At 34.4% G+C, this 24,412-nt stretch overlaps 1 long non-coding RNA gene across 2 annotated transcripts in view; it reads left to right on the forward strand.

Annotated features, from left to right (window-relative positions):
* LOC107664253 (uncharacterized) overlaps positions 1-20,389 on the forward strand; it is a 78,612-nt gene extending 58,223 nt beyond the window's left edge. The window contains exon 3 of one of the 2 annotated variants that reach the window (XR_001631441.1): positions 7,304-7,365. This is a non-coding gene — a long non-coding RNA (uncharacterized LOC107664253). Of the gene's footprint in view, positions 1-7,303; positions 7,366-19,612 lie in introns of those variants that run through there. The other variant, XR_001631439.1, reaches the window with a different exon arrangement.
* The last annotated feature ends 4,023 nt before the right edge of the window (positions 20,390-24,412 follow it).

Here is a 24,412-nt window from a genome sequence, read left to right on the forward strand (position 1 = left end):
AAATAAGTGAAAATAAAAGAGAAAATATCAAATCTATTTCACAATAATAACAAAAATATCATAGTATACTCAATACTTATTTTTTTTATATAATGCCTTTGAGGATCCTCTACTTTAAAAAATAAAGATATAAAAATAAAAAAATAAATACAAAATACAAAAAAATAACCTGTGTGATCACCCATATTTACAATATTTATAGTATTCTTTGGCATTGCCCTAGGAATTTGAGAAACGGAAGGCCTTTCACTGAATATTGGGCATATTACTGACTATTACCTACATAGGCAACATTGTAACAAAGATAGAACCTCATAAGTGAGCAATTTTTAATGTTTTCCATAGGCAACAACTCACAAATAGCACTTGGATGGCATGATTTGATTCCAATACAGCTTGACATCACCATGTTGCTAAGCTAACAATCAGCTATATATAATACATCCATGTGTACTTATATTAATATAAATGATTATTAATTTAATACAACTTGTCATTTTAAAGCAATAAACTGAGGGATAAATGCCTGTTGTGATGTTTAATATCACAATAAAGGTAATTATTTTTATAATTGTTATCTTGAACACCAGTTATAAATATACTATTATAATTTTGAATTCAATTTTATGTTATATGCTCTGTTTGCACTTTAATTTGAAAGTTTTAGAATTTTGTCCTTTTGTCACCAAAACAGCTGACTGGATTCTGAAACAGCCAATAATAGTTTAGCATAGCAGTCATATTCAGTCAGCGTGTTTGATTGTAGCCCCCCACCTGCCTGTCGTAACAGCATTAAGACCCCGTTTGAGTGTGAAATCACTCGCTGTAAGAGTTTTCGGCATTTATTATGTTTTATCACACAAGTCTTTCTCTGATATCAATTCACAAGCTTTAGGCGCAGCCTAAAAGGAAGCGATATGCCATCAAAACGGGCTGCTAAAAATGAGCTAGCTTTGAAAAACAGTTAATATGTAAAGTTATGGAAGTTATAAAAGTGATAAAAAGGTTATTTGAGCTTTCAATATTTTGCTCCACTTTTGTCTTTTATATCAGAGATTCATCATTTTCAAATTAAGAGACACCTTGTGTGTGAAAAGCACACTGTTAGCGTCTGCGGTCTGACAGTAAATGAGACGCACATGCTTGAAAGTGATTTAGCGAGCGCTCAGGTGATATTTCTCAAATATATAGTTAATATGACTGGATTTTTTTAAATGAAACAGTACTCTGCTTGTTACATGTTAGTCGCACTGCTCATTTTTGGCAAGTTAAACTTTCATATCAAAAGAAAATAAGCTTGTGGATTTGTCGCAGCATAGGCGTGTCATGATTTCTATAAAAATATGAAGCAGCACAACTTTTTTTCCACATTGATGATAATGCAACAAATCAGCATATTAGAATGATTTCTGAAGGATCATGTGACACTGAAGACTGGAGTAATGATGCTGAAAATTCAGCTTTGCCTCACAGGAATAAATTACATTTTAAAATACATTAAAGTAGAAAACAGATATTTTAAATTGTAATAATATTTCACAATATTACAGTTTTTGCTGTATTTTTAAATAAAATAAATGCAGGATTGGTGAGCATAAGGCACTTTTTTCGAAAACATCAACACGTAGAAATAAATTCTGAGACAGCTAGTGAAAATACCTATTTGCATATTTATTACTTAGTGCAATATTTCCACAATAAATTATATTATCAGCATAACAATTTGAGGACAAAAAGTTTAATTGAAAAAAAAAAATCATCACAGAAATTAATTACGTTTTAAAATATATTACAATAAAAAAGTATCAATTTCACAATATTTCACAATATTACAATATTTTTGCTGTATTTTTAAACAAATAAATGCAGTTTTTATTCAATTTAAGGAAAATGTTTAATTGAAAACTTTCTATTTTTATCATTATTATTTTAAGAATTCTTAGTATTTTTATCAAAATGTTTAAAATAAAACTTTTTTTATGCAAGAACCCCCTTGACTAACATTATAATTGGACCTCAGACCAATACTTACATTTAATATTTAGGGCCAAGAGTATAGTAAGAGCAACAATAGTGATGCTTGCCAAAATCAAAGCGTTGCACTGCCTGTAGCAGACGTGACGGGTCGGGGAGGGGCCCTTACCCTAGCCTGTGAGCCCGAGCCAAGTGGCCGAGGTGCCGGAGAAGTAATTTAATCGCAGGCTCTACCCAATTCCCCGGGCGGGTGAGTTTAAGAAAGGTCACGGCAGGAAAGAGCCTGAGCCACCCCTTCCCAATCACAGAGCTGTGCATGAGGTGACAGTCATTTAGCGGCACCTCATCTGAGGGGAAGGAAGTCACAGATGCTTGATAAGGGTGTAAAAAATGATTTGCCAGGACCTGTTAGAAACCACTGCACACAGACCAGAGTCCCACATAACCAACCACACCAGACTTCAACATACAGTCATCTATCTATCCTTCTATGAAATTTCTGATATATCTATCCATCTAAACATCTGTCTATCTATCTATCTATCTATCTATCTATCTATCTATCTATCTATCTATCTATCTATCTAAACATCTAAACATCTATCTATCTATACATCTATACATCTATCTATCTATCCATCTGTATGTCTGTCTATCTATCTATCTATGAAATTTTTGATATATCTATCCATCTACACGTCTATCCATCCACCTATCTATCCATCTATTAAATTTTTGATATATCTATCCATCTAAACGTCTATCCATCCATCCATCCATCCATCCATCCATCCACCTATCTATCTATCTACCTGTGATTTTTTTATCTATCTATCCGTCTATCAATCTATCTATCTGTCTATTTAAGAACTTTTCGGTCTTTCTATCCATCTGTATGTCTATCTATCCATCCACCTATTATCTATCTATCTATCTATCTATCTATACGTCTATTTATCAAATTCGATCTATCCGTCTATACGTCTATCTATCCATCCACCTATTATCTATCTTCTGTCTATGAAATATTTTAGCTATCCATCCATCTATCGATCTATGAATTTTCAAGCTATCTATCCATCTGTAGGTCTATCCATCTATCCATCCACCTATCAATCAATCAATCAATCAATCATCTGTGACATTTTTGATCTACCTATCTGTCTATTTAAGAATCTGTCTGTCTGTCTATCTATTGTATTTCCTGAAGCTTACAGTATATGCGCTCATTTCCATCGACACTCTTGTTCCCTTCCTGTTTAAGCAGTTCACTCTTTCTCCATCTGTCCATCTCAATATACTTTCTTTTTTCATCTCTCCTGCTCTCAGTCCATCCCTACATCTACTCTTCCCTCCCTCGTTTCTTCCCCTCCTTTCTCTCTCTCTCTCTTTCTCTCTCTCTCTCCCTCCCTCCTTCCTGCCCCGGGGCCACGTGACGGCCCTGCATGATTATTGGCGCAATCACTCATGTAACAGCCTGCCCAGCTTTCGGTGGGGCCTCCTGTATTTGTCACTGTCACTTCCCCAAGTGCTCCGCCATTGTCTTGGAAATTGTATGTGTAAGGCAAGAGATGCCTGTGACCCACTTCGACAAGGGAGCCGGCAACGTGAGGGTGCTCATCGCCGCGGAGGGGAAGAAAAAGCGAAAAAAAAAACTGAAAGGGAGGAAAAAAACAGCAGTTTGATGTGTCCTATTATGTGTCCCAGCTAGAGCCATAAATAATTGTGACAAGTTTTTTGTTGCGCCTGAAAGTCCTTGACTCTGCCTCCTGTTCCAGCGCCTCCTCTCTGGCGCAGAGATGCTGCCAAACTCCCCCCACCCGCTCCCAGATGATAGATGGCACGGCGAAGCAAATGACAACGGGATAGATTTTTAGTTTGTGCTTTGGAAGGGATCAGTAATGGTGCTTTGCTGTACAAAGCAATAAATGGGAAGGACGAGTGAGGGAGAGGCAGAATGAGAGGAAGAGGAGATGGAGGGGGGTAAAGATTCATTGCTGCAGTCTGAGAGGGTTGGAAATGATAATCACTGACATGTGAATTACTAAATATGGACTTTTGGGCATTTTAGCAAAGTTTTTGTACTGGACTGGACAGCGAAGGATGAATTGGCAATTTTTCTTTGGCAGGAAACACCCAAGGAAGTGGAGATGTTGCCTGCCATGCCAGTTTTCCTGTGCAGATCATTAGAACGTCTTTCTGTCGAAGCCGCGGCTTAGCGGACAGCGCATGTGCTTTAAACATTGAGCCATGGGGCTCATGTGGACGATGCATGTTTGAATCTGTAACATTTCCCGGCCTCTTTCTGTACTGTATCTATTTTTTTTTTTCAAACAAAACAAAAATATATTTTTATAAATAAATTCCATTTATTTTAAAAACAATTATATATATATATATATATATACTGTATATAAGCATTAGTATTCAAAAAATAATACTACAATAAAAATATCAAGGAGGTCTACAAGACCTGATAAAGGTATCTTTTTTCCATTAATCTCAATGGCAGATGTTTTTCAGTCTATCGTCGGAACTGTATAAATATAATATATAAGAATAAGATAAATGTAAGTCATTGCATGCCTTTAAAAAAAGAGCTATACACACAAATAGAGCGTTGATGTTGTACAATGTGTCCGGTTTCATTTTACTTTTTCTGTGCAAAGAATAATGACTATCATACATTTTTACCTTGATTTACAGAAGACACTCACTAAAATGCTTTTCAGTGTAACAATAGTTCATATACGAAAAAGAACAAGAAACATTGGATGACATTAGATGACTCTATTTAAGGATCACAAGTGTAGCCCCCAAAAACGAATTAATTGAAATTGTAAACCTTTACCAATCTTTGCCACCATCTTTCAAAGCACTCGATTTTACCCATTTGTCAGCACAGTTTTTAATCATTTTAAATATAATAAAATTTAGTATGATCACTTTTTCTTTTATACATTTTATATACAGGTCAGTATAAGGGTTTCACTGTTACATAATTATATCTGTTACGCTGAATGACGATAGGACATTATTTCCCCATATTTTGACATTTTATTTTCACAAAAGTTACTCGAAACAAACATTAGACACTTTACTTCCATTTAATATGCTTTCTATGTATATAATTCATGTTCTAATATATATTTTTATATAATTATAAATATACAATTTATATTCAATTTTAATATATATTTATATTTTATTCTATTATTATTATAACATTTATATTACATACACAATTTATAACTTTATTAACGGTATACAATGGCTTTTATCTTTCTTTGATAGCAATATATACTGTGTGTATATATATATATATATATATATATATATATATATATGCATGTGTGTATTAATTCATGTTCTAATATATATTTTTATATAATTATAAATATACAATTTATATTCAATTTTAATATATATTTATATTTTATTCTATTATTATTATAACATTTATATTACATACACAATTTATAACTTTATTAACGGTATACAATGGCTTTTATCTTTCTTTGATAGCAATATATACTGTGTGTATATATATATATATATATATATATATATATATATATATGCATGTATGTATGTGTGTGTTTAGTTATGGCATCTACCAACAGAGGCTAACCAGGCCATGCTAACTACCCAAATTTTGACTTCTTGGTTTATATTTGGCCCATGATATTTCTCAATTCCTTTTACTTTGTTGTTTCTTGTCCTCTTTCTCTACTCTTTCTATACATGATCAAGAGAAACTTCAGTGGAAGCATTTGCTTGCACACTGTATGTATCAATTCGAAACATGCTCACCTCACCAGTTTGTTCCACAGCACTTGCTCGTCTTCGCTGCTGGTGACATTATGTGGAAAAATCAAAGCGAAGCTTGCATATTCATCAAGATAATTACAATACACATATATATGCGTTGAACTTTACATAATGAAAATGGACAGGAGTGAAAGCGGCCCCCGCACTCATTACAAATGGATGTGACTTTTACCTGGTTAGTACTCTGGTAATGAAGTGCCATCATCTTGTCCACAGCTGTGTGATGGATACGTGGGCCTGGTTAAAATACCCTCCGCAGATCCTCATCGCCAATTAGACGGCTGATAGATGGCATTATCAGTCACGTTAATGAGCATGGACTGACACGCGTGCCTGCTGTGGTCACCTGGCCTACGTGCCCCCGGTACCATGCCGCACCACATTTACCAGTTCCCATCCAGCTGGGCATGTTAAACATTGATAGCCCACGAATTTGATCCTGCTTCCATGAGGTCTAGTATAGAACATTCAGATCAACCCAAACTCTGATTTAAAGTGAAGTTACTTCCAAAGTATGCATCACTAGCACTTAAACAGAAATAGAAGCAGATGGGTTTTAATGTTTTTGTCTCGTCTCTCCGGCCGGGACGAGGCATCACAATGTGGTAAGGGGCGTAACATTTGCGGTATTAAGCCAATCACAACGCACTGGATAGCTGGCCAATCAGAGCACACCTCGCTTTTCAGACTGATGAGCTTTGTAAAAATCGACGTGTTTCAGAAAGGCGGGGCATAGAGGAGAAACAATAATGTACAGTATGTGGAAATTAATGTGTTTTTTTTAACCTTAAACCGCATAAACACATTTCATTACACCAAATACACCAAATAATGTTATTTTTAGCAACGTCAGATGACCCCTTTAATTAACAGATTTTGTTTCAGAACTTTTTTCTGGGGAAACAAATCGATGCATTCAATTCAATTTATTTTTTAATTCATTGTCATTTCCACCCAAAGAAACATTTTTTGCCCCTAATAAAGTTTTTTTCAAAAGTCAGCGAGACTGGTGTCAGTGAAGAGCTTGAGCTAAAATATAAGACGTGTTGCGTCGGGAAAACGAAAAGAAATCAAGGTAAATATCGCTTATGAACAGAATATTTTTATTGTGCATCATTTCCAAGCAAGCTCAAATGAAAGAATATATCCAAAAAACGTGAAAATACTTAATTGTGTACGTATCTATGAAACTGCTAACGTTAACTTAGCCAGGAAATTAGTCATAGCAAGACAAATGAGTAGGGCAATTTTAATTAAAATACATATACAGTATATTCATGAAATGGACATAGATGGTATACAAATTAATAAGTGAAAATGTGTTTTAAGCTTATTTTCTAAAAATTCAGTGCCAAAAGTGATCGCGGTTGAAGAAACTCCGAAATATAGTCATACACTATGTTAAGGTAACCCAAAAACGCCATTGTACAACTATATCACGATAATGTTTTCATGTTCGTGTTTTGATATGTATGTGTTTTGAATCGTTTACCTGCAGTTCGTTCACAATCAGCACGTGTAGCTTGAACCCGATGAAGAGCTTCAAACGATAAGACGCAGCTTCGACTCAGTGGATGACAGGTAAATAAATATCCACTTTATTATGCACTTTTGTTGTTCTCTGTGTTCTAAAGTATTCAATCAAAGTTTTTACCGAGAGAGAAACAGCGAGTGAACTGAATAATTAAGACAGAATCGCGAACCGATTCAGAATGTTTAGCTTGACCGATTCATTATAACGAATCGGTTCAAAAGAATGATTCACTCGCGCGATGCTCCTGTTCTGATTCCCAAACAGCTGACAAGGTATTGGACACGACCTATTTAGCGTAAAGATTTTAGTCTATTATTATGTGTAAACTCAGTTTTACAGAATATTTAAACATAATATTTAAAAGACGTGTTCGTTGACTTGAACTTTAGTGCAATGAACAACACAGGCCGTGACGGTTTCCTGATTTGAAATATTTTTACTTGATTCTCCAAGGAGTTAGCAGAGTTACAGAGAATAATCTAAACCATCAAAGACGATAACAAAAGTTCTAGAGATGCATGCAAACAAAACCACACACAGACTCTCCTTAGTGTCAACGCACAAATGACCCATTTTTCATTTTTTATCAACAGTATAGCAGCGATAATCCTCGGAGCACAATGAAATGTGAAATCTCTGTTGTGTTTGTATAACTGGCATTCCTTGTGCAACCCCAGCAACACCCTGAATCTCTCGGTGGACATCCTAATTAAACAAACTCACACGAGCATTACAGCCAAGGTTGTGATTTATGATATCGCCTCAGATAGTTAAAGCCGACTTCCGTAAAAATCCATCACGTACATCACCGGACATTACCGCCCTAATTAAACACCCAAATGCCTGCAGATATCATAAAATTAGAAGAAGAAAACACACACACACACACACACACACACACACACACACACACTCGCCCTTAATAATGCATTATGAATGAATAATGCATCTGTGATATTACAGAAGAGGACAGTATTGGAGACATAAAAAAAATCCTCCACAAATGTGAGCGTAATTTGTCTATTTTAGGCCAAATGTTTCTTGCGATGTGAAACTGATTAATTATTTGAAATATACTGATTGCAACGAGCTGAGAATCTGGCATTAAAATAATGACTCCTGAGCCTCTTCTGAGTTTGTACATTTAGCATCGCACAACCATTAGGAATAATCTGTCCAATTAAAGGTTGTTTAATTAATTAAGTGCACATCCTGTGAAAAGGCAAGAAGGGAGAATTTATCAAACTGCTGAAATATGACCTATCTTGTCCAAAAGACTAATATGTTTAAACAAAAGATGAAAATTGATGACAACATTATTTGTAACAAAATGCTCACTGTGCAACTATGATGCATTTGTCCTCAGATTGCGCTTCTTAGAATTGTCCTTACAGAATTCGTGATGTATTACCCCAGGCAGCGTGGCAATAACTTTAGATGAAAGGCCTGCCTGTCTGGGGACTGTTTTCGTAATGCGTATCCCGCTTGATATCTCGACCGTAATGGCGTGTGCGAGGCTCGCAACCGGCGCTGGCAGCTGCGGAAGCGTGACATATGGCTGTTTTTCAACATAAACATGATCTTTGTAGGTTTATCTGGTGCACGACACCACAATAATCTCCCACGTCAAGCACTTTGGACAGATTCGCTCAAGTTCCAGAGCCATCAAAGGATTTCCGAAGCTTGGCAGGCCTCCTCTCCGAACGAGGCCCCTGGTGCAAACCTTCCCTCCGTTCGCCACGAAACCACAGCCAAATAACCGTGTGTGGGCTTGGCCGTGGTTATCCGGGCACATGGGTGTGTGGAGGTGTGTGTTGATGGAATTGCGGGCACGGAGCGAGCGTGTGTGGGCGTGTTGGCATGCATGTGCAATCCACAGCGTACATGCATTGTATTAGACAAATCGAGTCACCTCTATTTACAACGTGCTTATAAAGTGTTTCAAACAGTATGGGAAAATAATATAATTCATGGTGCAAACTTCTTCAAATATGAGACAATACTGCCATTATTCAGCTCAAATCAGTTTAGATCATTATAAACGTAAAAACTAAAACCTTACATTTGACCTGTAATCAAATTGCCCACACAAGTAATTTCAGCCTAAAACTTAAAAAATTCAACTTCAACTTCAACATTTTTGAATCTTGTGTGAAGTTCAAATTGGTTAAATTATTTTTATGAGTTAAAGTAATGGAAAAACATATGTTGACTTATTGTTCACATCATTTCTTAAAGTATTTTTAGTGTTCAAAGAAAAGTCCAACTTCCATTTAAAACTTTTTTGAAGTTGCAAATAAAACAAAGATTTTTGAAGAGCATTTTGCAAGAAAATACTATTTGTTTCTACTTCGAAATGTCATGTTTTATTTCAAAATTTCAATGTATCTTTGTCATTAATTGTGAAATTGTTTCTACATCAGTTTTATTTCAGTGTATTTTAAAGATTCATTCAACTATCGAATGTAGAAAAAGTTGATATTACATAATATATTAAATTAAATTAATTAAATAATTTATTATTTACTAACTAATTTATTTTTGGTCAAAGCATGGGCTATTCTTGCATAAATATATTGTGGCCAGCCTAAGGCACACCTGTGCAATAATCATGCTGTCTAATCAGCATCTTGATATGCCACACCTGTGAGGTGGATGGATTATCTCGGCAAAGGAGAAGTGCTCACTAACACAGATTTAGACAGATTTGTGTACATAGAAAAAGTCTTAGATCTTTGAATTCAGCTCATGATCACAAACTGATACACAAGTTAGACAAATACTAATGCTCGTATTCACTTGAAATGCAAGATAACTGAGCGTGGATCTACAAGTAAAAAACATGATTCATTGTTTTTTAGAGGCTACATCCCTCAAGTTTTTTCATGTTTTCTCAACTTTTGATTTTTGACTGTGCATTTTTATTTATTTATTTATTCATTAATACCGGTACAAAACTGTCACTAGGGCAGTACCTTTTCAAAACATAGTAATATGTACTTTTAATATACTAATGTGTGCCTTTAAGGTACTAATATGTACTATTTAGGGGTAAATAAAGTACAAAGGTGTACTTTTTAGCTTTTGTACCTTAGGTTACCACCCCAGTGGCAGCTTGTACCTTTTTTTCTGAAGTATATCAATCATGAAACAAGTTCAGTTCAGCTGTAAGCAGCTCTACAGAAAACAATAGAGTCATTATTCAGCTCACATTAGTCTTACGCCACATAAACGGGCCTGTATACATTTGCACAGCACATTTGATGCATTCGACTTCTTAATGCAGAAGCATTCACCCGCAGTCGTGTGATGCAGCCCTGTTTTGCCGCACCGTCTTTCTGTGCCAGTATCCCATATGGCGGTGATAAGCACCATGGAGATTCTGGCCAGAGACGAATGACACACCATTCCAACACAGGAACACATGTCGGTCACTGCTCCCAACAGGATATAGCTCCGAGGACATATTGCGCTAAGCCTTACTGTAAAAAAAGCACAGGAACCTCATAAATCAAGAGAACAATCCTGACGTGCCACCCACACATCTCACATTAAACAGACATTCCATTGTTCCAGCGCACATTTTTGACTGTTGACATATCCTCGTTCCGTACTGCATCGAACAATAAACTCGCATTATTAGTCTGCGGCGCGGTGCGAACGCAGGGAAAACGCTGGCATCCTTTTGCAGGATATTTTTGAGAAAGCATATTTACACCCAGGCATCATGCTAAAATGAAGAGCAAAACAGACAGACTGAATGGCTCATATATCAAGTGAAACCTTGAGGGTCAGTCATCATGGGACGTTGTGTAATTTTCTTGGATGTTGAGGGGAATGTAAAAGTGGCTCATTTTTTTGGCTAAAGAGTTTGTGTCGTTTTGCAAGGCAAATGTGGAGTTTGATAGATTTTACTTTGACTGATGGACAGTTTAAAACATGATATATTAGCATATGTGAGGAATGAATGTAATCAGCATATTAAAGGAATAATTAGCCAAAAATCGAAATTATGTCATTATTACTTGTCCTCCTGTCATTCCAAACCCATATTTTTTGGATGAACTATCCATTTAAAAGGGATATTTCACTCAAAAATGAACATTCTGTCATCATTTGTCATTCCAATCTTCGAATGAACATAAAAAATATATATTTGAAGAATGTTGGTAACCAAAGAGTTGCGTTTCCCATTGACTTTCATTGTATTATTTGTCCATGCAATGAAAGTCAATGGTTACCAAAACTGCTTGGTTATCAACATAACTTCTTTTAAGGTCCACAGAAGAAAAGAAATTCACACATGTTTGGACTGACATGAGGGTGAATAAATGATGACAGAATTTCTATTTTTGGCTGGATTGTGCCTTTAAAATAGGCATTTTCCCCATTAAAGGGATAGTTCCCCCCAAAAAATGTTTAGTTTTGGTTGAATGAGTTTCTTTCTTCGGTTGAATGCAAAAGAAGATATTTTGAAGAATGTTGGTAACCAAACTCTTGTTGGTAGCCATTGACTTCCATAGTATGGAAAAAATGAAGAAAAAAAAAACACACACAATTGAAGCCAATGGCTACCGTCAATTGATTGGTTACTAACATTCTTCAAAATATCTTCTTTTGTTTCCAACAGAAGAAAGACATTCATACAGGATTGAAACGACTTGAGAGGGTGAGTAAATGATGACAGGAATTTTATTTTTGGGTAATTTATCCCTTTAAGCAATATGTTTGTGCACCATAAGCCAGACATTCATCAAAAATCAGAAAATAACAACAAACATCAACCTCGCCATCAGTTTCATCACTGACGTTGAGTGGATGTGCTGGTTAATGCTGGTTAACAAGCAGAGAATCAGATGTGTGGGCCAACCTGTTGTCATAATCTGTCAAAACGTGTCATGTCTTGTCACAGCTCGACATGAGCTGAATGATAGGCCACATCAAGGGAAGAGTTACTGCATTTAGAAAAGCTCCAGTCTGCCCTGAAATAACCACACCTGTAGACGTGCCGCTGCAACCCACCTACATTCAGCTGCCAAACTCTGCGGGAGTTGCAGTTACAAATGTAGGAAAAATGGTCCACGCTGACCTTTGTTTCCGTTTGAATTGGACGATGAGGCTTTTTAGAGATGGATGAGCAGAAGTCCATCGATCTCCCTAAACAGAAATGGGAATTGGAACATAACAACTTAAAACCTCTATTAAACAATCCCATTACCTTTTTATTCTGGCAGTACTTTTGAAAAACAACACCTAAAATAATAATAATTATATATATATATATATATATATATATATATATTGTGGTACTTTTGAAGAAAAACAATAAATTATTTTTGTAGTGCTTTTGAATAAAAACAATAATTTGTTTATTTTTTCCTTTGATTCTTGTAGTGCTTTAAAAAAAACTGTATTGTATTTTATCTTATCTTATTTGATACTTTTATTTGATCTTATTTGATACTTGGTGTTTTAATTGTATTTTATTTTATTCTTGTATTTCTTTTGAAGAAAAATATTTTATTTTATTTTTGTAGTATATTTGAAGAAAAACAATAATATTTTATTTTATTATTATCTTATTTGATTCCTGTAGTGCTTTTAATGAAAGCCCATACTTTTTATTTTTATTGTATTGTATTGTATTGTTTTATTTTATTTTTCTGTGTGTTCAGTAACACTGCAAATAATATTCAGTACAATCAGTATTTTTAAATATTTTTTTCCAATGAAATAATACCCTTAAACAGCCTAAAAACAAGATAAATTTACTCAAGATGTGAAATCATTCATGAATTAGACTAGTCTCATTCTATATTTGGCCTTGTCAAGAATGCAATTGAAAGTGATGAAAATAATTTGGTTCCAGTGTCTTCTACAGACAAAGTGTGTCATTTCTGCACCACTAGTGCCACTAAAAGGATTAGCAAAACAATGACTATTTACAAACAGGTTTCCTGGACACACCCCTCCCCCATCTGCAATTGGTTGGTTAAACAGATGGCCTCGCTCCAAACTCATGCCATTGGTTGAGTCAGTGTCAAACAGCCGTCAATGTTTTGATTGTGCCACTTTTCAGGAAAATCAGCCTACGAATGTCTAACTTATAACTGACTCAACATATTAAACTGGGATAGGAGAAAATGTTTTAACATAAAAAAAATGACACACTTTTTCACTCAAATGAGGATTTCCAGCTCTAACCCCAAAAGTGCCATCAGGAAGACCAGCATGACGGCTTCCTGTCCAGAGAGAGAGGAAAAAGTGGTCGCAGAGAGGGAGTTAGTGAAAGAAATAGAGATGAGAGAAAGAAAGAAAGAGGAAGAAAGACACTGAAAGAAAGAGCGGCTGTGGCTGATGAGTGAAATGCTGAGAGAGGGAGGCATAAATCCTGTGTCCTATATAAAAAGAAATACTATCCATGTCAAGGAAAGGTGGGATGCCCTAAAATGAATGATAACAGACTCATTAAAAATAACGGCCGCCTAAATGATAAATGACCTGCCTCCCGAGAAGAGCAGCGCAAGGCAGCCTCTACAAATTAAGACCGCAGTGCTGTTAAAGGTGTTATTTTCACAGTACTTCCAGCACCAAAATATCAAGCAGCCACACCATTATTTGCTCTTTATTAGTGCCCAGCGACGGGACCTTTGGAGATTTAAGGCGAGCCTGTACATTATCAGCCTCTGTTATTTTGTTAATTATCCTGATTCGTGATTTATGACATGGTACGGCTTAATTAAAAAGTGAAATTGCATCAAATTGTAGGGGTTTTATAGGGACTGGGGCTGGAGCAAGCATGTGCAAGTGATGCTTTTATGTAGGGCTGCACGATAAATCGCATGCGATATTTAACGCGCATCTTGTCAGAAAGCAAAGGAGTATTCAGTGCATTGTAGGAGAGAATCATCGGAGATTTAGGTTGACTATGCTATGTATCATAGTAAAAAGTATATGGAAAGAAGATAATTCAAGTCAGAGTTATTTTGGTATGAGATCTGATTATATTTTTGGTAATATTTTGAATATTCTGAATTGTATTTTCATTTTAACTTTTTTTTATTTTAGTTTTAGTTATTTTAGAATTTAGAAATGTTGCCTTGGCAACTAGCTGAAATAAGTTTTTTAAAATATTTTATTTAATTGAAGTTAACATTTATTTTATTTCAAGTAATGAAAAAATGTAATGTTTTAATTTCAGTTTCTGGGTACGTTTACATGACAATGGTGCACTAAAAACTGAAAAGTTTTTCCTTTGCATTTTTGAAAAGTTTTGCGTACAACCAAGCCGATCCTAGACTTCTGGGGGCCCTACGCAAAACTGTGTTGGGGGGGGGGGGGTATGAGTGGTTATGAACGAATGAATGAAACGCATTTGTCCGTGTTTCACTCCGTCTCGAATCGCGCTCGCGGAAAGCGCTTGAGAAACAGTGTCTCTTCCGCGGCTCGCGCAAGCCGTTTTTTTAGTCTCGAGCAAGACTGTACGACATTCACATTACATGATTTGACAGATTTTTACATTGAAAGGCCGACAGCGCACCACATTAAAATAAATGATCATTCATGTTTTCATAACCTCTGGTCAAATTCAAAAATTTAAATTAAATAATCTTTGAGAGCAAGGGGGCCCCCTGGTGTTTCGGAGGGCCCTACGTAGCTTGCGTATTTTGCGTATAGGGAGGATCGGCTCTGCGTAAAACAATCCAACACATGGATCCGACGAAAGACTAAAAATGCTGTACTGTGCATTCCAGGTCAGTAGCTGGCAATGTCAATTTGTAAAGAAACACTAAACACCTGCACACATACCTATAAACTGAACACGTAATGCATGTGCATGACGTCACCGTTTTCGCAATGATTATTATTTTTTTTTTGTAGTTTACACCGAGACGATAATGGTATTGGTTTCAAAAGATTGCACTTTGAAACGTGTTTTTAAATGTTTGCTTTTTCAGGCCCCCAAAATGCCATTGTTTTGTAAATTAATGGCCAAAACGCATAAAAAGTTTTCCGTTTTTAGTTGAAAATGGTGTCATGTAAACACCCTCTTAGTTACCTATAATAACCCCGTACGGCATACGACGTGAAAAGTGTTTTCAAAGAGTGGTTCAAAACTCGTTTGATTTTCTCAAAAAAAGACTAAAACACAATAAAAGTAGTTCATATAAATTGTGTATGACTTTCCAAGTGTTCTGAAGTCATATGATAGCTTTGTGTGAGGAATGACCAACATGTGCTTGGTATGTCAAACCTGGCATGCTGAGTAAATGGGATTTGGAAGAGGGGAGTATTTTTAGTGAGTAACATCTTTTTGGATATTTGGGATTTTTCTCATTTTAAACTATATGGTACAGCTTCAAAACACTACAAATATACACATTTATACACAGACGTTACACACATAAAAATAAAGGTTCTTTATTGGCATGAAATGAAGAATATTTTAACATCTATGGAACCTTTTTATTTCACAAAAGTTCTTTATAATGGAAAAAAGGTTCTTTAGATTATTAAGATGTTCTTTAGAATGTTCACTGAAAGTTTCTGTTGTTCTGCTGTTCCCTTTTGCAACCTTTATTTTTTAGAGTGTTGACTTGGAATGTGCTTCAAAATGTCTCCTGATAGATTATTTAGACAAATATACAGATCACATCAAATTTTTATTCATCAAAATACATTTCTGCTTTTAAAACTTCTCATACCCCTGACATCTAACTTTCACTGTAAGTGCATCACTGTGAACTTGTTTTCTGTCTGTTTATATAAACTGAGGGATGAGTCGAAATGCTTTGCTTTTGTAATCGACAGCATACCACAGACATGGTGATAATGTAGAGCTTAAGTTGTATTTAACATAAAATGAGCCTTTATAAATCTGCAGGTTTTTCAAGATTCCTCTCTTGCTGTTTCTAGAACACTATAACCGTAAACATGTCCCCGAAAAAATCCCATAATTCATTAGTGATGATTTGATCGCTCATGTAAGTAATTAAGTTAATACTTGATGATGACTGTGACACACCCACAGTCAGAAGAAGAGCATCTCAAATCCACCCGTTCATGTCAATTTGGTGTTTCATAAAAGAAAATGAGTCACGGTGTCTGATTCTCACAATTGCTTTTGAATTGACAAAATTACAAATTAATTCACCTTTGATTTCATGTCACGTCATGATCTTAAATGCAGAAAATTATTTACTTAATCATTCTTTTGTTACTGTTTTCCGGTAAAAATATCCTTAAAACAAGAAATAGTTATTTTTCGATGCAAAATTTGATAAGATGATAAAGAAATGATATTCCATGTATATAAATATCCAATCTAAAAATCTATTTTCTAAAACAAATTGTATGAAATATACGTTATATCTTACCATAATAAGTTAAAGTTTGAAGCATACTGTAAATGTTTTAAGTTTTGAAAGGGCAACTTCCAATTTCCACTTCCATTTGATTGTCTCTTTATTTAAAACAGACATTAAAATACATGATTAAATTTAAATTGTGTGTGTGTGTATTCTAAATATAGACAAAGTATAATTTATAAAATACTATTTTAACTGATATAAAGCTGATACAACTGATAAAGATATAAATATTATATTCCATGCATACAAATATCTAATCTAAAATCTAATCACCTTATGTGATATATAATTATTTTTTCTTACCTACCAAGTAAAAATTTTAAACATAAATCTTGACAGAATTTAATATGATTTAAATGCACAATTTGCAAGTCAGTTTGAAAAAAGAAACTTGATTCCATATATATTCTCAAATACAATAAAACAAAACAAAATTTTATTTAATTTAAAAAATAAAATCTTGTTTTAAGGAGTTGTGAATTATTTTAAGGTAATTTTTAGTGGAAACCAAAGCAAATATTTGGAATATATATATATATACAGTATACAGTACAAAATATATATACTATACACACACACACACACACACATATATATATATATATATATGAAGCATACCCTAAATCAGATTGTTTTTGCTTTGTTTCAAAATGTTTGTAATACAAGTCAAAACTGCACTGAAAAACAAAAAAAAAATACATTACCTTTAACTTTGAACTTTCACTACCTTAAATTTATGTGTAATTGTATGTGTGTGTGATGAATGGAACATTGTTGTCAGTAATTTGTAATGGATGTTTGAAGCACTTAAGTTAGTGGCGTAACGCTTACTTGGTTTTTTTTAAGGCAATCGGTTTGCATGCTTTTAGCAAGTAAATCAGATTGCTGTTTAAGTAAATACAACTTAGAAATTCCAAGTTGCAGGAAATGTTACATGAGTTGGCTCAACTTAAATAAAAGAGTTGTTTGAAATATGCACATAGTATATTGTACTTACTCATTTAGTTGTTGAAAATAGTGATTCTGAGTTACCAGAACTTGCGTGTAAGTGTACAACACTAAATAAACCTTTGTTATTACAAATTATTATTCTTATTTCACTTTACTTGGTTTTTTCAAGGCAATTGGTTTGCATGCTTTTTTTAAGTAAGGTTTACTAATTGGAATTTACAGTGTACCATTCTACCATGATGCACAGATTTGTGTTTGGATGTTTAGGTGTGCAAAGCAAGGCCATTATTCTGTGGTTTACTGTAAAAGTGTATCTGCCGAATGTCTTGCCTTTTTGTGCAGCGAAAGATCAGTTGTCTGTCATTCTCCCTCCATGCAGACATGCTAGCGCTGGGTTCAGAGTCCTGGACTGATACTGTAGATGTCAAAGACATGAGAGACGCTGTACTGTATGTCAGAAAGAGCAGTGTGTCTGTCTTTATTCTGTAGACGGAGGCATTCCTTTGCCATGAGAACACTGTCTGGCAGACGGTCCAGCGTTAAAGCATTCAAAGACCTGTGAAGACAAGAGTTATGGAGCGACAGAGCAACACGTTTAGTTCTCAGATTCAGATGCTTTAAACTGTTAGATAAACCATAACAATGAAACGTACCATAGCAGTTTTGAAAACAGGTTTAACTTATTCCCATTAAATTGAAACAGGCCATTTCAGCCCTGAGATTCATGTCAAGTGGTGCTTTAGCATTAGGGGTGTAAGTACTTTTATGATGCTTTTCTGTGAAGAAATAATGCATGCTAATCTCATAAGAAGTTCAAACAACAAAAGAAAATAATAGAGGGTTGAAACGACACACGGGCGAGTCACTGGTGCCAAAATTGTCATTTTAGGTTCAACGGTTCCTTTAACTGTCAGAAAGTGCTGACATCATTAGAAAGGTCTGTCAGTCGCATGCCACTGATAATCTGTTAGTCTGCCTAAATAACCAGCTGCTTAAGATGAAAATGGCCTGTTCTGTCCAAGCTTAGTCATACACAGTCAAAGCCTTCACTGATTCTGGAGACGTACTGTCGGATGAAATGGCCCACAATCTTACCTGGCAACAATACCGCTTTCATTTAAAAGAAAGAAAGAACGAAAGAAAGCAAAATAATTTATAAAAGAAATTTAAATTTTTCAATTTCATTTTTATATAAATTCTATTCTGTATCTTTCTTTATTTAAAATGCATAAAGAACATACACACACACACACATATATATTCTTTTTAAATCTAAATATAGATATAAAATATAATTGATAAAATTATAATGAATCATTAATATAATTGACAAAATATAAATTCTGATTCATAAAAATATTATTATTTGAAAATATGTACTTTCTATTGAAAGTACTGAATGTAATTTGATGCTATTTTCAACTGACTTAATTTTTTTAGAAGATAATTAGTCTCTCCCTCTCTCTCTCTCTCTCTATATATATATATCAACTATTTCACAATTTATTTAAAAATATTTTTTATATCTACATTGAAATAATTAAAAAATAATGTAATACATTTTAAGTGTCACAAATGTAAAACTATATACTGTACACTTGATTGTCTCTTTAGTTCTAAAAAAATTTATATATTCATTTAATAAAATATACTATTAATGTATATTTTAGATATGTATATTATTAATTTTATATACACATAAAATATCAACTGTACTTCATTATTTAAAAATATCGTTTTTTAAATGTTTTTTTTATATATAAATGATATAATATGGCAAATTTTATTTTCAAGCATATATTGACATATATTGATGTCAGTTTTTATCATGTCTGTTCAGTGATTTACTCGTCTAACACAGTAATGTAATGTAATTGAATGAGCTCCATTTCTCAGCAGTGAATGTTTTTTTTCATCAACCGATAACCCTAAAACTTTTTTCTGTTTTCAGGTTTGCAGTCAGATTTGTCCCAGCGCTCGAGAATCACAGCTTTATTAGGTCTACTTTTACAGTCTTCCCAGCTAACAAATCCCCAGGAAGCAGACATTGAGTTGAAGCATGAGAGAGCAGGTAGATCTAGTGTGTCCTTCAAACCTTACTTTGCTGTCCCTGCCTGCAGAAATGAGAGGAATCGCCCAAAGTAGGTCAGTCCTCACTCTCCTGGGTCAAACACGCCTTCCTATCTGCGCAGTACGCGCTCGACATGATAGCGTCAGCTGTGACAGCGGTCTGGAGCCTCGGGGTCCGGCGGTCGAGGGTTCCAGATCCGCTGCTGGTCATCAGAGGGATAAGAAGGCCAGTTCGCGACCTGTCATAGCCATGGGCGAGTGAGAGTAGCTCAAAGCCTTTGCTTGGGATTCTGGGATTGAGATGTACTGCTGAAGTCGCGTTTGCGAATTATTCTCAGAGATGTTGAGGCCCCTGCAAATTTCCCAGAATAAAGCTGTCATCGAATCCTTGTCACCGCTGTCACATGACCAGAGTCTGCAGATGCTTAGTCAATTAATTGGCTGGTAAATGAATTTTCTGTGCACGCCATATGTTTAAAGTTGTCATTTAAAGGGAACATATCATGGAAAACAAGTGTTGATACTGATTTCACATGCAAACAGTTAGCAAATCATAACTGAAGTTATTCAATCTTAAAGGTACAGTAGCAGAAACTGATGCTCCGTCGTGGCAAAATTTCACTGGAAAGACAAATATGTACTTGCATTTGCGTTCACGAATGCGTGTCAGAAAAACGGTGGAAAATTGTGGTCTAACAATAAAGAATGCCAGTTTTAAAGAAAACCAAGCCTTAATTTTTGCATTTCTACAAAACAATTGTGACTATATATATATATATATATATATATATATATACATACACACACATTTTTAAATATATTATGAAGTACATCTAAAAGTACATTGTGATAGTATTTATTTACTGAATTTAATTTGTCATGTTATTAATTGCATTCGTTTTCTTTATGCAAAATTCAAAAGAATACATTGGAAATACTATTTATTATATTTATTAATATTATTTATTGTAATTCTATACATTTCTATATTAAAATATATATTTTTAAATAAATTGTGAAGTACAGTATATATAAATATATCATGTTTTTTTTTGCATTGTCACTAAAAATTATTAAGATGATTATCACACACCTTATATTTTATACAATTATTTGTAAATAAAAAATGTTTTTAAAATAAATTGTGAAGTAGCTGAACATACTTTATGGCAGTACATATATACACAGCATATATATGCAAAACTATATTAGAACTACATGTAAATCAAAATGGGAATATGCATGTGTGTGTGTGTGTGTGTGTGTGTGTGCGTGTATATACAGTATATTGTTGTATATTTATGTATAAATGTTCATCTTTTGATTCTGAGGTGAAATATGACACCAGCGTTTCTTTGTGAGATCCAGCCCTACATATACCTACATCCTCATTGTCATCAAAAGGTCAGTGTCACTCTCAAACTTCTCTTTTGACACCCTTAAACAGTTGGTAAAGTGCCGGTGGCCAGGACATGTAGCCCGGCCTCGCATAACAAACCTCCTTCCCTCTCGCTCATCAGCATCAGAACACAATGAGCTCCTCTGACATGAGAAGTGCAGTGGAGAAGCTTTTTTCAGGTTAGACCTAGTTCCCATCAGCAGCACTCTCTCCGCTCAGGAACGTACCGCAAAGACAGCCTCATGGGAAGTGTGAGCTGGTAAATTTTGCATAAGTCTGACACGCACACACGTACACGTGTTTTAAATAAGAGTCCGTCTGTCATGGAGTTTTCCAGGTGGACGTGCACTCTTTCTGTCCATCCTAAACGCAGCTGATAAGTCACCTTGCATCTCATCTTTGTTAGCCGACCACGTCAACGTTAGCGCTCGCTGCGGGCCGATCTCGTGTGGTATCTTCACTGCATCCGGCCTGCTGGAAACACTGATCCCTCGGTGGCTTCTCTTTGCAAATCATTGGCTAGATATGCGTCCCAAGTTTGTGTGCCATCAGTTTATGGGATTCTTGCGGGATGCAGGTAGCATATGTGAGCAGTCACACCAGCTCTCCTATAGAGCCACAGGGCACCAATAAAAGCAGCCTATCAGAGACTATCAGCCTTCATGTCATTCTGATTTACGAGTATGCTTTGTGGCAAAAGGAGCTTCTTGTTTTACTGATGGGTGGATTTCATACGGTGGTCTTTTTTTTTCTTGCAGGTTTGCTAGTCTTGCTGAGCAACTTTCAGTAAACTGATGCTTTTTCATGTGATCAGTAACTTAAACTCTGCAAAATCTATCTCGACTTAAAGAATGAAATAAAAATGTGCTGTTTGTTAGATTGTTAGATTTTTCCATCTCTCTTATAATGGCATAACTAATACAGTGTTTAAGTCCTGTCAAGTGATCATATTTGCAGGAAAAAATGCAACCAAAATGTCACAACTACCAGTGAGAAACTCTGTGTTTTAAACATGAGCAAAAAGTAAAGAATGCCTGTTTTAAACAAAACAAAGCCTTTATTTAGGACTATTATGATTTTTTTTCTTTGTGGAAACAAAAACAAACAAAAAAACATGACAATCACAGTTTTGCATTTTGATGATTATCACACATATTATAATGTATTTATATTATTTACTATTAATAATCAATTTACTATTCATATTTTTAAACACATTGTGAAGTACAGGTGAAAGTACATTGTGGTAGTATTTATTATACTGGATTTATTAATTGTGGAATGTATTTTATTAATTGCATTTGCTTTCTATATGCAAAGTAGAAATCAATATTAAAGTTATCGCTCGGGCAGTAACAATATGCTCCCCATACATCCGAAAAATATATTTTCAAATATATATTTTTTAATATTTCAAAATATAAAACAAGACCCAAAAAAATCTAAAATGTGTTTCAGAATATATTTACATAAATATATTTTCGCTCAATGTATTTTTAGGCCTTTTTGTAAATATATTTTTAAAATATACATTTATTTTAATAAATATACTGTAAGATTGGAGCTGTATTTTCTTGCCCCTAAATTTATTTTGAAATATATTTTGGTATATGAAACTTGAAACTAATTATATTTTCAAAAAAAAAAAAAAATAAATACAACCATAAAAAATAATATAATTGGCGATTTTTTGCAATCCAATCAAATCCCAATGGCCCAGTCCTGCATTATTTTACACTAAATGTTTTGTTGCATGCATAAATACAGCATATTACGAAATGCAATTTGGCATTGCGTTAAAAAGCCCTACTTAATACTGAACTGTAAATGCTATAATAGTCTTTGCATTCGACTGCTGAAATACAAACAGCACCTCATTGTATTGTTCCCATTTTATTTTATTTGCAAGCCTAGGCTTGTATATTTACCCTGTTAACTTACACGGCACACCTGGATCTGACATGAACATGCTAACTTGCACATTTTTAAATCTTTATTAACCTGAATGAGCGTTTTCAGCATCACTGCAGCATCTCAGGTACACGAAATATCATCAAGCTTCACGTCCTCCCTAAATTGCCATTCTAGCACAACAGTTATATATTAGGTGGAATGGAGGTACACAAAATGAATGCAAGGGAATATATAATTGAGGTTTTATAGGCTTAATTTCAGGACTTGTACTGCTTGATTATATGTATCCGAGCTCTGATACGACTTCATTGAAATTTACAACAAGTAATCTTCTACCATTAATCATTCTCTTTCATTCATTCATTCATGTATTTATTTAATCATTTGTTCATTCACTCACTCATTTGTATTTAATCATTTGTTTATTTGTTCATTTATTCATGTATTTATTTAATAATTCTCTTTCATTCATTCATTCATTCATTCATCTATTTATTTAATCATTTGTTCATTCATTCATTCACTCACTCACTCATTTGTATTTATTTAATCATTTGTTTATTTGTTCATTTATTCATGTATTCATTCATTTGTTTATTTGATTATTTATTCATGTATCCATTCATTCATTCATTTGACTTGATGGAACAATGGCAGCCGACAGAAGCTCATTCATAACTGTTGTTTTCATTTCAGGAGGAGAGTGACAATGGATCCGAGCAGACGCTTTGCCCGCAACACTCACCCGTGAGTCGCGAGCTCATTTTGACATTGTACCGAGACTGTAAAACTAGGCCGCTTGGCTTTGCTGCTCCTTCTGAATGTAAAAAACACGCTTTTGAAGCGCTGGGACTGATTACAGCTCGCGGATTATTAGAAATGTTCGGTTTTATTTCTTAAAGATGTTAAAATTGGAGAAAATGGATATTTGTGGGACCAAAGACGTAATTCCTCAGACCAGTTGAGATCAGTCATTTATGAGGGAGGGAATGAATGATTGAGTTTATTTTAATGGTAATTTGATAATCAAATTTATTTTAAATCATATCATTGATTTGCTGAGCTTTTCACAGTGCATACTGTTTCAAAGCAGCTTTACTGAAAATAATCCATTAAATCTTAAAGATCTTTTTGTTTAATAATTTTGCAAATGTACTTTTTATCATTTTTTTACATTTATTTATTTTTATATAATTTTATTTACAGAGAAATCACCCTTTTTTGTTTGTTTCTTTAAGGGAAACTAAACACAATGTATGTTTATTCAAGGAAAAATCTCACAGTTCTAAGCATTCATTCATTCATTCACTCACTCACTCACTCACTCATTTGTATTTATTTAATATGTTTATTTGTTCATTTATTCAT

This window comes from Sinocyclocheilus anshuiensis, unplaced genomic scaffold (genome assembly GCF_001515605.1).
Source record: "Sinocyclocheilus anshuiensis isolate Anshui unplaced genomic scaffold, SAMN03320099.WGS_v1.1 scaffold67, whole genome shotgun sequence".
NCBI classification, from domain to species: domain Eukaryota; kingdom Metazoa; phylum Chordata; class Actinopteri; order Cypriniformes; family Cyprinidae; genus Sinocyclocheilus; species Sinocyclocheilus anshuiensis.